Raw genomic sequence first — 15,904 nt, forward strand, 5'->3', positions numbered from 1 at the left:
TATCTGCGTCCTGCATTAGGTTTTGTAACTGAGTCTGAGTAGATGCGGGTGAAAATGGCCGGTCCACAATGCACTGGATTGAAGTTTCCTATCCCTCCGTCCCATGTTAATTGCCGCTAGATATGGCAATTAATATAGGACGGAGCTATTAGATTTGCGTAGATGCTTTACGCGGATGCAGCTAGTTGATCCCAACCTAGGTAAAATGAGTCCATGTTTCAACTGTTGTTGAATGTTCCATGGACCACATCACACGGTTGACTCGGTCGTTCTTATAGAATTAGATTTCGTGTCACATCAATGAAAACACGAAAGCACCTGAGAAGCCGTACTGGTGTGACGTCACACGTACAACCCAACATTATCAATTTAACTAATTCTTGCGTGCTTAGTGTTAGTCAGTCATATGCAGTACTGATGTGGTTGCAGCTACTTGGGTTCAAGTGAGTTCACATCTCCATACGCGCGCGCGCATGAGGAATGGGTTCTCCGTCGTGGTCGTGGTCGTCGTCGAGAAACAGAATCAGGGCAGACGTAGTGCCCCTAGCCAGCCGCTGTGCATCTACACATCCTTGGGACACGAGGATGCTTCGCGGAAGCTGCTTGGTCGCACCATTCATATAAATAAATAGAGGCACCCGTCGGGCCCTCCACTGACCCACTCCATCCAACCCGTGTAGGTGGCTTCTCTCGTCTGCTGCAGTGCGCTACCTCGTTCGTACGGTCCTGCAGTTTCGGAACAAGGCCACCGGCGGAGCTACGTGCAGGTAAAAGCGTGTCGTGGCCCGCCCTGGGCAAAAGCAAAAAACTAAATTACTATGCCTTGTGACTTGTGAGGCGTCGCTACGTCAGTAGCCTGAATGTGTATGAGACTGACTTTTCTGCTTGTTAGCCTCCGTGACGCAGGAAGGACTTGCATCGAAGTACTAGTATGGTTTAAATTTTGATTTTTTGTGTGCTGTTCATTAGTTTGGTCCGCCCAACTATTTCCTCGTAGCTCCGCCACTGAACAAGGCTGGATCGATCAACGGCCATCCAAGAGAGCACCGGCGCGTACATGCTAATTACCTTACCTGTACCAATCTTTTTCATAAATATACAAAGGTTGTGTACCATTCATTGATAGAAGAAAATAAGATACAAAGTTTCCGAGCTAGGACCCACGAAGGTGCTAGGGGTTCCCTCAAGTGATCGATCACTTTTCGTCGACCCACGAAGGTGCTAGTGGTTCCCTCAAGTGATCGATCACTTTTCATCGACCCACGAAGGTGCTAGGGGGTCGACGAGAAGTGACCGATCACTTGAGCGAACGATAGAGGAAGACGAATTTCCCTTCCCGGAAAGCAACACCCATGGAAAGCAACACCAACTGCAAAGCGATGAGGAGCTAAACACAAAACCTTTTTTTGCAGGGAAATACATGAAACCTTGCAAACCAAAAAGGATGGAGGAAGGAAGGACAACACAACACAGTTCAATCGAGAACCATAAGCTGAGCCTAAATGAATTCCATAACTGCAAACTATACTAAGTCTTAGATTAGTCATAAACATAATACCACGAGTGCAATAATTAATTCTGGACATAGTTCCATTTCATAAATAAAAAATCACAATCGTCAAGGTCCTGTTTAGAATGTGAACTCAGATCACCCTAGCTAGCTACGAAGAAAATGACGGGAGATACAAGGACGGCGGTGACGGGAATAAAGAGCAAGACGATGTGTGTTGGTGACAGCGATGTGACCATGTTCCCGTGCCCACAAATCTATGGAAAGATAGATGATTCACTAAGATTTATTCCACGACCAAATCCTTACTACTACATCTTTATGTCAGCGCATATATATAACCTACCACTTGTAAGTTGTAAAGCAAATAATAATAATTGTGAAACTGGATTGAAAAATTCGTGACGCCGTTACGTGCGTGCTTTATGTTTCTGATTTGATACCAAACTTCCAACAAGCTAAGTGGAATCTAGTCATAGTCAATCACTCAAGTCATTATGTGCCATCATTGATGTGATAATCATCCATCTATTTCTAAGTAGGATTAGTTACATCCAGCAGAACTAGATCATGATTTCACACTTCTAACCATTAGTAGTTAACTTGTTAACACATTTTTAACGGGGTGTTTATCTTCTAAAAAGAATGTTCATCATGATATATATATTTTCATTTGGCGTAAGGTTTGTAGTGTTTGTACTGTGAGTCCAAAAGAAATATGATAATATGCACAACTTCACCCCATATGTTGATCGTTGCTAAAGCTTATATGTTTGCAAGAACCCTCTCCTTTAGCTTCCATAAGAAAAGAAAAGGCAGGGAGAAGGAAAAAGAGACTTTGTGGGTCCTTTGGCTGGTTGAGAACGACATCTGATTTCGATGAAGAATGTACCCCCACGCGAGCAGCCAAGAGCAGGGATCTTCAACTTAATTAAATACTACTATCTTCGTCTTAATGGGCCTTTCATATTTTTACTTAGATTTTGACCACTTATTTAACTAATAAAATACATAATATATGCTACAAAAAATACGATGTTGAACCTGTATTCGAAAGAGCTTTCCGACAACATAATTTTTGTGGCACATAATTTATATTTTATCAGTTAAATTTATATGTCAAACTTTAGCCTAAAATAAGAGAACCTCCTAAACCCGGATGGAGGGAGTAGCATGAAGTCCGTGTAACGCAACATGAGCATACATATTTCATTAGATCAATATCAATATTGTCCGACATATAACTTACATCCACCTTTAATAGTAGGGGAAACGGATGGGAATGTGGGAGAGGAAAAAACCAAGAAGAAGGAGAATCAACTATACCAACTCCGCTTTAAAACCCTTTAATAATAGAGATCTATGTTGGTTTTTATTTTATACGAAAATCGATTGGGTTAAAAAAATTCAATACAAACTAAAAGGGATGGGACCGTGGGGACGAAAAGATCAGGAAGAAACGGAGACGACTATACCAACTCCTCTTTTAATAATAGAGATGCGAGTAAAGAACACGACACAGGAGCTAGCTAGGTACTCCACCACTCAAGTGCTCCCGTTCTTCTTCCTCCTGTCCACGCCCGGCGCCCCTGCCTCGACGACACCGGCCGTGCTGGACGGTTCTCCATCGCATCCCTCGTTTCCTGTTGCGAACTACAGCACGCGCGCCACCGCTCTCCACTGGCCGGGTAACCCCAGGGCGCGCTTGGTTCATCGTTTAATACGGAGTGGAACATATTTCTGGCAAGAGCGCTTGGCAAGCGAGCGTGGGGAGCGAGTCTTGCTCCAGCGTTGAGACTGGCCTCCGCTCCACGCACGGTCTCTGCCACCCTGCGCGCCTCCGCATGGCTGCCATCGCCGCCTCTCCGGCGGCTTCGACGCCGTGTCCGGCCGGCTTGGACACGAAGTGCTTATCCCTGTTGAAAGGCGTGGTGTGGTGTCCCAGACGCCGCGGGAGCTCCTCCCGTTGGAGACGCCTGCGGTGTGCGACTCTCTCCTGCCTTGCCTTGGGTGGCGCGGGCAGCCAGCGTGCCCGTACGTCGCGGCGTCCTTCTTGGCAGTCGTGTGCAGTCGGGGCGAGGCGGGTGGCACTGCTGGTGGTAGAGTAGTGGACGGGCAGGAGGTGCTCGCGAGGGAGCGCTGGGCGTGGTGTTGGCACTCCGCAGTTCACGGCTTGGTCACACTCCGCACTCGAACGGGGAAAAGATACGGGGGGTGTATTTTACTGCTGTCTGTCCAGTAATATACGTACAACGGTAACTGTCTAGTACGGGTGGAAAATCTAACCGATGTCCCAAGCGCGGCCTTGGTTTGAGAACTCTGCATGCATGTGCGTAGGCCGCAGCATACGAGCGCTAGCTAGCGGATGCATATACGTGTGTATGGTTTCTGCAGATCTCTGCATGATCTAGTCATCATCGATATAGTGCAACGCGCCCTCTCATGGCCGATTAGTTCATTCATGAGCTACCTCTAGCACCAAGTTTTAGCTAGTCTGCTTGTTATTTGCTAATGGTTTTAGTCGTGAGTTCTGACTTTGTGCTCATGTCATGTGCTGCTGCAGATCCATACACACAATGGAGCCAGCGGACGAAGTGGAGATTTGGGAGGCCATCTTAGCGGATCCGCTTGATTGGCCTCCATCTTCTGTTACTATTCCTCGTCCAAGCCAGGTATATATATACTACATTTACTCTGCCCTCACGTTTCATTCTTGATCAGCTAGCTCCCTTCCCACAAATTTATGCTGGACAAACCAAGAGTAGTGAACATTACACTAAGACATCAACTAAGCCCATCATCTGCCGAGGCCACAAACAAATGGGGAGACAAACACACAGCGTTTCGCATTTGAAATCTATCTGGCACCACACTCGTGCAAAGCATCCAACCATCAGCGTCAGCACAACCAAAAATCAAGATATTTTTATTCTTATTCATGATAGGTGGAAGAATACTTCAGTTATGTGTATGGCGATGATGACATGGAAATCAACAAATTTGCACAAGAGCCCGAAGATGGGCAGTGCCACCAGCAATATTTGGGAGGTACCATGTCGATTGTTCCATCTTATCTATACACATGTGAACATATGCTTTTTTGTATATTCTCAAGCTAATGCGTGAATATTTGGTGTTTAGAATTCATATTAAACAAAAGTGGGAGGCATGGCCCACAAGTTCCTCGCAAGAGGAGGATATCTGCTTCGGGAAGTGGAGGCAAGAAATTGCACGGTCGAAAAAACAATGAACACTGGACACGTGAAGAAGTGAAGAAGCTGATATTAGGAGATATGGTGAAGGGCGATGGACTAAGGTGAAGCGTCATTACTTCTCATCATCAGTTCGAGAGCCAACACATCTCAAGGTATGTGTGCTAAGGGAATATAAACTGGCTTACATGACACTTTTGTCTGTGTGAAAGAGAATAAAAAAAAATTGAAAGGAGTGGGCTCTCATGCAAGATTCGACCTTTGCACGTGTTCCTAGACACAAAGAGTAAATGTAAAGGAAAGTGAACGACATTATTGAGGAAATCGCTAACTGGTAGCTGCTCGATTAGGTGGTGAGTAGGGGTTAATAGGTTAATCGGCGAGTTAATCTATTAATCGGACGATTTATTTGTTTATCGGCTACACGGTGATAATACGAGTAGCGATTAATCGGCAAGTTAACTAGTTAATCGGACGAATTATTGAACAGGGTTGAGAAGAATGACTAAGGACACTCCCAATTCATTGGCTCTTAATGTGTCATCATAAGTGGTGAAATATATTTTTAAAGACAACCACCCCAATCCATTATCTCTTAGATGTTATATCTAAGTGATGTTGCATTTAATCCGTTTAGAGTTTATGTTTTCATCTCAGCATTATTGCCTAGTAATGAATAGAAGGGAAAGAAAGAAAATTTCATTGTGTAGGGATATGTGTTAAGAGTTGCCTTTCCCACAAACATAGCAAGTATAATATTAAGGAGCTATAAGACTTCACACACACACACACACACACACACACACACACACACACACACACACACACACACACAAACACACACAGAGGAGTTCTCATGCAAGGATCAATCTCTCCACATGCTCCTAAGTACAACGAGTAAACGAGAGGAAAATAAAAGATAGAAAGTAAAAAAAAAGGACTAACGTAATAGCCAACTCTATTAATACAAGTTCCCTATAAGAAAACGAAAAGTTCACTATATTAGGAAAAAAATGTGGGGGCACTATATTAGTAATTAATGATGACGACTCTTGATGACATAACAGTCTTATTAGCCTTGCTCATATACAACTCTCCTCACCTTCTTCTTAAATGAAATGCCACCTCAATATTTTGTCTATAAAGTAATGGTAATAGGCAAACACTGGAAGTGCCCTAACATAAAATTCAACCTTATAGCCGATCCAAAATCATTAGTAATTAATAGCGATGGTTCTTAGTGATATGGCAACCTTACATAGTCGATTTTGTCTACTACCCTGTACCATAATATAAGAGCGTTTTTTTACACTAGTATAGTGTCAAAAACACTTTTATATTATGGGACGAAGAGGTATATTATCAATGATGCTTTATTAAAATTAACTAAAAAATATTAATTCATATAGCATGTTGTTTCTTGTTTCAGGATAAGTGGAGAAATGTCCGGAGAGCTTGTGGAGTCCCGTGCGGCTCCAAAAGGAAGGTCATATTCATTATCTTATTTTCTATATAGTTAGCCCATGTGCAATACTACGTACGTGACATTATTAAAAACTATTGTTATTTGATACAGGAGAAGGCACAGAAGACTATGTTCCGGCCCCTAGATTCAAAGTCGGTCAAAGAGATCCGAAGGTTAGCAAAGAAACACAATGTGAAATGAACAACTAGCTGCAAATGACAACCAAATGCTAGTTGAGGCTTTGTACGTTTTATGTAAGTAAATCAACATCTAATGTTGTTTCTTTCAGAACTGGGAAGCATGTAAATATATTATGTAAGAATCACGTAGCAAGCCTGGGCTATTTCGGTGTGTATATATCGTAGATATAAATTACGTATTGTATAAATTCGGTGCACTACAGAAAAATCACAAGCTGTCATGTATCTTCGAGTACGTCAAAACATGGGTTCTCGGCTTATTAATATAAGCTGGGAATTAAACGAAGAACTCACAGCAATAAGATAACCATCGGCTAATACACAAATAAGCCCAGTGTGTCATTAAAAAGATCTCAGCATACAATAAGTACTCGGCATATAATAAGAAAGGCACTCGGCTTACAGTCACTTGTCGGCAAAGTTTCTGGCTTGGCACGTGGCTGCCATCGGCATGCTTATCGGCTAGCTTGATGGCCGTTGGTGTATTAGCCTTCTATAGGTGTCGCGCCATCTTGTTTTGGGCACGGTCCATCTAGTTTCGAAATACCTCTTCAGGTTGTTTTTGGAGTCCCTATTGGTAGGGAAAACGACTTGGGATGGATTTTAGTCCCACCTTATCGAGGGTATACGAAATTCATATATATCTTCCTATAAATGTAGCCCTTTGGTATTGTTTAGACATGAATTTTGTTTAGTTAGGAATTAACCATAACTGCAACTTCTCATACTTTGTCTATGTCCATCGGCCAAGATAAGACCGCTTACGGAACCCCAACTTTCACCAATATTCATTCATTCATTTATTCACAATATCTAGATTGAAAAAACTTAATTATTGGTTGTTCTTCGATTGCTTGCATGAATTAGACCTTCATGGTCAGGTTGATCATGTTTCGGCATGGTCAATAGCCCCTCAGAAGTTTTTTTAGTAATTAATAAGGCACAACATCATGGCACATTTGTAGTTGGATTGTCAAAGTCAACTCCATCAAAATCACTAGCTACCATCTCATAGAAACATCAAGACAACCTTGCCCTATCAACACGTTAAGGGAGCGCTTGGTACTGCCCCTCGGAACCCTGAGCACGTTAGAGTCCTCCCATGCGAACACATCTCAGTTTTCTCAAACAAAAAGGACGAGCACTGCCTCATGGTCGGGTTGACTTGGGTGCCAATATGTATGACCAATATGTATGACCTGGGTAGGATCATGTGGATCGATGAAGATTTCCTTGATGTGATGAGCCTCTTGGAACGATAAAGAATTCAAGCGTTTCTTGGTCAGGTGCCTCTTGTACAGCTTCTCAAGTGATCGCCTTTTGCATGGCATCAAACTCCATTGTACCACCAATGCATCGATGCACTAGATGCTCTCTTGGTTGCATTGATGGGCATGCAAGACGCCGCTCTACACCATGATGACACCATGATGACGCCGCTCTACACAATGATCAGGGGATTGAGATGTCAGAACATCATGCAAAAGCTACAATTCACTGGGCATCATTCAAAGAGAGACTTGGCCAGACTGGTGAGATTTCAGATCCTCTAAATCTGATAAACCTCATTACCAGAATTGAGGACTTGCAGGATTTAGAGGCCCCTTTCTCTAAGCAGGAAATTGACTCTGTGGTTAAAAATCTCCACACTGATAAGGCACTAGGGCCTGATGGATTTAATGGAGATTTCATTAAAGCTTGTTGGAGCATCATTGCTGAAGATTTTTACAAGTTGATTGATGATTTCTATCATGGGATAATCTCTCTGCAGAGTATTAATGCCTCTTTAATCACTCTCATTCCAAAGAAGGACAATCCAGTTACTCCTAATGACTTCAGACCAATTTCTCTGCTCAATTGTTCCATCAAGATCATTACCAAATTGTTGGCAAACAGGCTACAGACTGTTATTCTCAAGATTGTGCACACCAACCAGTATGGTTTCATTAAGAGCAGAACCATTCATGATTGTTTAGGGTGGGCTTTTGAATATTTACATCAATGTCAGCAATCCAAGCATCCTATTGTCCTCCTCAAATTGGATCTTGAAAAAGCTTTTGATCTTCTTAATCATAAAGCAATTCTTGCTATCCTATAAGCTAGAGGATTTGGAGAGAGATGGATAAATTGGATCTCAATGCTGATGTCTTCAGGCACTTCTTCTGTCCTGCTCAATGGAGTGCCTGGGAAACTTTTTCATTGCAGACAAGGTGTCAGATAAGGATACCATGTTTCTCCTTTACTCTTTGTACTGGCAGCTAATCTCCTGCAATCAATTCTCAATGAAGCTATGCATAATCATCTAATCCATCCTCCTATAGTCAGCCAAGCTTGCCCAGATTTTCCTGTGATTCAATATGCTGATGATACAATCCTAGTTCTGCCAGCTGATGTTAGACAAGTTGCTCAAGTCAAAAACTTCATTTTGCACTATACTGCTTTTACTGGTCTAGGAGTTAACTATGAGAAATCTTTCATGGTGCCAACTAATGTGCCTGACTCTTAGATCAACACTTTGCTTCATATTACGGGATGTCAGCAAGGTCACTTCCCCTTCACCTATTTAGGTCTTCCTATTGGCACATCAAAACCAAAAACTGAAGATTACAACCCAATGATGCAAAGAATTGAAAGAAGGCTTTCTTGTTGTTCTACTATGTTGTCATATGATGGAAGATTGCTGCTTATCAAATATGTTTTTGCAGCCCTGCGAATCTTCTTCATGTGTACTTTGGCACTTTCCATAGGAGTTATTCAACAAATCAACAAATACTTGAGAAATTTCCTATGGAAATTTTTTGGCATGGAAGATAGAGGGACGACTCTTATTGCTTGGTCCAAGGTTTGTATGCCAAAGAAGCAAGGGGGCGTAGGTATACTGGATATTGCTCTCCATAATAAGGCTCTGCTCATGAAAAACCTCTTCAAGTTCCTTAACAAAGAAGATATACCTTGGATTAAGCTGATCTGGGAGAAATATTACCATACAGAACCACCAAGAGGAAAAGCTGAAGGTTCTTTCTGGTGGAAATCTCACATTTGCCTCCTAGATAGGTTTAAGCAAATTAGCAGGTGCACCATTGGGTGTGGACAATCTGTTCTTTGTTGGAAAGATAATTGGACTGAGAATAATATTCAAATTACCCTTCCTCATCTTCACTCATTTGTAGTGAATGATGATCAATCTGTTCTAGATTTCTTTGGGGAGGATGATTGGACTGAACATTTTCACCTGCCTCTCTCCATTGAAGCCTTTGAAGAATTTAATCAGCTTTCAACCCTGGCACCAACATTACGCCCACACAGAGAGGATAATTGGAGCATCATTAGGACTGCTGGCAGGCCATCAACAATCCACATTTATAATCTACTTCTAGATAGGCATGAGGAGCACCCCTTTTTCAGCATTATTTGGAATAGCTCAAGCAGACTCAAGCACAAAATCTTCTTTTGGCTAGTGGCTCATTGTAGAATCAACACCAAGGCTCTTCTTCTCAGAAAAGACATGCAATTAAATGACATATATTTCCCCAACTATAATCAGCAGGCAGAGGAAACAACTATGCACTTATTATGGGACTGCAGTTTTGCACATGATTGCTGAAATTCCTTGATTCCAAATAGGAATAGAGGCACATCAGTTTATGAATATACCACACTAGCCACACAGCTCTTGCCAAAGCAGTTTGCAGTTGAGATCATCATTTTGGGTTGTTGGAACATATGGATGCAGAGGAATAATAAAGTTTTGAGAGCAATTCCGCATTCAGTCCAGTCTTGGAGATTTCACCTCAAGAAAGACTTAAAGCTCCTTAGGCATAAGATCAAGCAAAAGTTTGAAATCCGATTTTCTCAGTGGATAGATCATAATCTGTAATCATGAGTTTCATTCCTCGAGCAGGCATTGGCTAGCTCCCTAGCTGAAGTTTATCCCTTTGGGGATTTGTATTATATTGTACTATATTTATTTTAATATATTTACCGTAGAACAACTGTTCTACGGTGTTGGGTAAAAAAACACTGTTGGTGCCTGGCATCCTAAGTTGTCAGTAGGCATAACGCCGCCATGAACTTGGCATAACATGGGCTCCCCAAGACATCATGGTAGGTGGTCGTCAAGTTGGTAACCTCAAAACATAAGGTTTCGGTCCTGTAATTATCAAGGGTGCCGAAGGTGATAGGTAGGTCTAATTGCTTGAGTGGCATGACCTGTTGTCTAGGGATGATCCACTAACCTTCTAAGAGCGGGGAATTCCCATCCCGCAAAGGATACTGGAAGAGCTCTCGCAATACATTAATATCTTCTTGAGCCGGACTCCGGCCACAATGTGGTCAAGGACTAGCAGTAACCTCATTGGCTGAAGGATGTGCTTCGGGTGGTTGGCTGGTAGGAAAATGACCGGGACCTCAGACCACTTGAGAAATTGGAGCGCTTCAGGCTTCTCTGCATCGATCTTCATGGTTCCTTGCACCACTAGAGACAAAATACCACCCAATCGCTCTAGGAAGATCTCCGAGACCTTCTTAGATTTATTATTTAGCAATCCACAACTAATCTTGGATGCTCTAGAACCGGCACCCGACCTTCTGGTGGATGCCCAATCCATAAGAGTGAAAACCTAAATTCAGCATTGATCAAATTCTTTAGTGATGCTCATTCACTTAGCAGTTGTAGACTTCGGTGTTTCCTCACTAGGATTCTCTAACGTTCTTCCGGAGGAAAAAGGATTGCTCACACAAACTCTAGTCCAAATTTCGTGGAGCAAGGCCAACCATCTAAGGTTGAGGTAGGGGTCTATTTATAGGAGATGGAGCAAGCCTGAGGGATAATTTGACCATTGAATATGCACTCACAATGTCAACGCGACACCCGACTAGCGGTTGGATTTCAAAGCCACTCACTCATGTGGACTGTCTCGTCATTCAAGACATCCAGCTATTTGGTGTTTTTTTTCATAGTGATCCATTTAATATTGCTAACTAACCGATCATCAAAATGCGAGATCAGAATTTCAATTTTATGCATATATCGATTCAAGATATATAGTTTTTGTCAATACAATAACAATACTTATTTATGAGTGCCCAAATCTAAACACATTTAGTGATGTTTCTCGCACAATTACACTGGCCACCTAGATAGCTAAATAGAAGGAAACTAAGAGTAACAATGAATGGCAGCAAGTATTGTTATGTTTCTCGAATTCCTCCATTTTTCGCAAAACTTTCTTTTTATAGTTTTGTACATTTTTCAGTTAAATAATTGCATATTATTGCTAGTTGGTAACTTTGTTTTGAGGGATACTACCTGGTAACTTTTCTAGGCTGTTTATCATGCATTTACCTTTTACCAGTTCTTCAGCGAAATATGCAATGACATAGCTTTAATTTATATTCAAATGCTGATAAATATAAAAGACAAATCCAGTGAGCGACTGTAGCCAAACATACTATTCACACCGCCGTCCCTAGTCGATCCTAGCCGCGCCGTTGGCCACTCCGGCCACGACGACCACCGCTACTTGCTTCGCTTGTCACTCCGACTGTGGTGTACTCCATAATCCCCAGCTCCCAGCCACGTCGCTTGCTGACCTTCTCTTCAAGAGAGGCCACGCCTTCGAAGATCGAATCTGGCGTTCTCTGAAGCTTCCGATCAACTTCACGGCAGAACAAGGGCAGCGGGAATTCTTTCTAGTGGCTGAATTTACTCGATCCAAGATCAGACTCACGGAGGATTCAGTCGGTACACTTCTTCTCTCTTGCTTTGGAGGAAGAGCGTCTCAATTCAAAGTTTAGAAACTTAGTGCTAACCTGCTCAAATTCTTGATCTCTTCCATCAATGTTGGTTTTGCTATTTATAATGGTGGAAATGTCTCTTTGCCTGAATTCAACCTTGTTTTCCTCCTTTGGGGACCAAATGGTCTAAAGCATCATTCTTTGTCAGATCCCAATCAGGATGAAGGGTGGACAGTGGTTTCTCATGCAAGAAATTCAAATTCATACGCTAATGCAGTTCGAGCTCCAAGGTACATCAATCAGTCTGCAAACACCTCCCAAATTCAAAGGCATTCTAGAGCGCGATCAACGGTTGCAGTTACTACCGTTTTTGACAGACTTCAATTCCTAGTTACTGGCAATTCTGAGACCGGAAGTCAGGACATTCAAACTGGTCAAGGTACAAATGCTGCGATGGCAGATGTTCTGTGGCCCAGGCAGGCCCAGCCGAAGGCCTTTTGCGTCCGATGTCTTCTGGAGGGCCATTTGAGGCCGGACTGCGTTAATAAAATTAGATGCAAAAACTATAAGTGGTGGGGCCATGTTTCCAGTGGCTGCTATTTGGCCTTCCACTCCCTCGTCTTGTCAAATCAACAGTCTGCCTCAATATCTGCTCCTACCGTGGCAATCCCGGCTAATGATGCGATTGTGGTGCCTTCTTCGAGGAATGCCATCGTAGAGCCCGACAATCAAGCGCATAGAGTTATCCCCCCACCTAACAGCCTTGATGCTCCTGCTCCTCCGACCTGTAGCTCGACCTCTCTGCCTCTGCCACGTCCACTAACTGCTAGTCAACTTCTGCAATCCATAGTGGTGAGAGGAGAGCTCATAGAACAGGCCATGGTGAACTTCCCCTTTGACCCTACTCCTCTCCTTCCGCCGCATCATCAAGCGCTGCAGATCGAAGGGAGGCCAGCTAGGGTGAGGGTAATCACTGATCCAGCTCCGCTGTGCCATGAAGATTGGGCCATCACCATCGTCGTCCCAATGCCAAACCAGCGGGTAATTTTCCCCAATGTCAGGAAAATCATTGGCGAGTTAATCACTGAGGTTAAGCACCTAGCAGTACAAGAAATCTGTCCATGTCCGTTTGGTCAAGCTTATGTCAGACTCCGCACCCCTTTCGACAGATATTCTTTGGTTCCCCAAAGCCCTCATGCTTTCGGAGATGTTCATATTATTTTCCAACGACATAACCAAGGTCTAAACTGGAGAAATCTGGCGCTAAACATGGACGTCTGGGTGCTTATGATTGGTTTTCCATTTGATAAGAGAGAAATTCATGAACTGGCAAATGCCGTTTGGAGTTTTGGAAGGATGTTGCTATGGGACAGAGCCAGGAGCACTCAGGCTGCATTCATGGTAAAAATCAGAGTGGAAGAGATGATGGATGTGCCTGCAAGCATTGTTGTGGGAGAATCTGATGATACCAATTTTGAATCTTGGACTATACCAGTGGTAGTTGTTCAACAAGAGGTTCTCAGAGGTGTCCCACCGGATGAAGATCTAGTTCCAGCTGATGGCAATCCTCATCCACAACCTGCTAATAATTTCTTTCACCCAAACCAGCTGAATCACTTCATTGGACCAGTCCAAGAGCATCAAGCACATGATTTAATGGATGGCAATCCACAAGGTTTTCATCAGCAGGCTATTCAACAAGCAGAGGAGGAAAATTGAACCAGATGATGAAGAAAATATGCCAGGCTGGGGGCATTGGGCAATGCCAGCAGAAGTGGATGACCTTGTGGATCAAGAACTTGAGGAGGGGGAATTCATGGAGATGGCTGATCTCTTTCAACCCTTGGATGAACCTCATTTGCAGGCCAATCTCCCAGATATGGACCCTCACAGTGAGCTCACTCTCTCAGTTGGTTCAAATGGAGTGGAAGTAGAGCATCAGATGGAAGAAGACATCCAGATGTTGGAGGGAAATAATTTTTTAAATCTCTTGGGCTAGGCCCATGAGGAGCTACCTAACCTCAACTTGGCTATTGGGTCTCTTCCAGCCCACCAACCTTTTCTGCAGGATATGGACCACCAGGATGACTTGCCTATTATTCCAGCTCCAGATGAGCCACTGAATTTTATTAATTTGTTATCTCCAGTGCACCAAGTCAACTCCCCGGGTTTTGATCTCAACCAAGCCTTGCCATAGTCTCCAGCCCAAAATGAACATTTCTGCAATCAAGATAAACATGAGCAGTTAGGTCTACCTCTAATTAGAGAATATGTGGATGAGGATGGGGCTCTGTTTGAGCTAAACCTAGCTGAGGGACATGATCCAATTATTCAGCTTGCCTCCCCAGCAAAATTTCAACTTGCTATAGAGAAAGCAGTAACCCACAACTCCATAGTGGATGAGGAGATTGAAATTATTGATTGCTTCTCACATGCAACATCAAGACCATGTTCAGACTCTGAGAGTAAAGACATCTCCTCCAACTCCTCCACTGATTGTTCTGCCCCACCAGGTTTCAACATAAAAGGGAAGTACTTACCTATCTCTCCTGCAGATATAGTAGACCAGGGTTTTGCCAGCGAAGCTGTCTGGGAGAAGCATTTCTCTCAAGAATCTGGGGGAACAACAAAGGCACAGGTACCTTTTGAGTGCATGGATTTCATTTGCAATGCTCTATTAACACCTGATAAGTTTGATTGGGCAAGAATGTTCCTACAATCACCAATGTGGCAAATTATTTGTGAAGGGCACCAACATGAAAAAATAATTACCTTCTTTATTCCTAACTCTTGTCCGATGACTGAGCCTCCTTCATGCTCACATATGAAAGAGAGCAGAGGGGAGGAAACCAGCACAACTGCCTGAGAGGAGCCCATCTTCTCCAGCCCAACTGTCCACAAAGGAAAGAGAAAGGACAGACTGCCAATAGTTGAGTCTGAGGTAAGCAGAAGTGAGAGTCTGTTACATCTTAACAAAGGATTTAAAAAGAAAACTTGTCAGGAAAACAATTGTATGACTTGTTCTTCTAAGCCCCTGTTTGCAGCACCAAAGTTATTAAAAACTTGAATACCTCTTATTGCAAGGTGGGCCCAAAGGTGTGCACAGAGGAAAATCTGCTGCAGAAGAAAGCAAAGAGGGGGAAAGCAGCTTGCATGGAAAGACTAGAAGACCAGAGAAAGGAAGAAGGAAGGCTAACTAGAAGCCTAATTTTGGGAATAATTATGTATCTCTGTGATGATGGTCTTTATCATTTCTCCTCTGCCACTTCAGAAACTTGTGCTATGTTTGCTTATAGTAAGAGTAGAACTGAGTGGGTCTGTAACAGAGACTTTTGCCTTTTATGCTTGCAGGGCAAGTGTGTTGCCACCAGTTACTGTCACTTTGATTTACTAAGAAATTATGAATAGAACCTGGAATATTTTGAGTTGGAATGTTAGAGGTATTAATTCAAGTGATAAATGGTTGGCCATTTCGAATAAAATAGATTAGTCTAGTTGTTCTGTGATATGTTTGCAAGAGACAAAAAGAGAAACTTTTGATAGCAAATATATATAAAATTCTGTCCCAAGAGAATCAATAAATTTGATTACTTGCCCTATGTGGGAGCTTCAGGAGGTTTCCTCATTGCATGGAATGAAAACATGTTTCAGGGAGAATGTTTATTTAAAAATGATTTCTTAATTTCCATGAGATTCATCTCTGTTCAAACTGGAGATGCTTGTATTTTAACCAATATTTATGGGCCATGTGACAATGAGTGCAGACACAACTTTCTTACAT

At 42.8% G+C, this 15,904-nt stretch overlaps 1 long non-coding RNA gene across 1 annotated transcript; it reads left to right on the forward strand.

Annotated features, from left to right (window-relative positions):
- Window positions 1-3,028: 3,028 nt before the first annotated feature.
- On the forward strand, window positions 3,029-6,555 carry LOC123090135 (uncharacterized). Its single transcript, XR_006442428.1, has 6 exons — window positions 3,029-3,198; window positions 4,074-4,182; window positions 4,456-4,558; window positions 4,652-4,877; window positions 6,152-6,208; window positions 6,299-6,555. It is a non-coding gene; the product is annotated as an uncharacterized lncRNA (long non-coding RNA).
- The last annotated feature ends 9,349 nt before the right edge of the window (window positions 6,556-15,904 follow it).

The sequence above is a fragment of the Triticum aestivum genome, chromosome 1B (assembly GCF_018294505.1).
Source record: "Triticum aestivum cultivar Chinese Spring chromosome 1B, IWGSC CS RefSeq v2.1, whole genome shotgun sequence".
NCBI lineage: Eukaryota > Viridiplantae > Streptophyta > Magnoliopsida > Poales > Poaceae > Triticum > Triticum aestivum.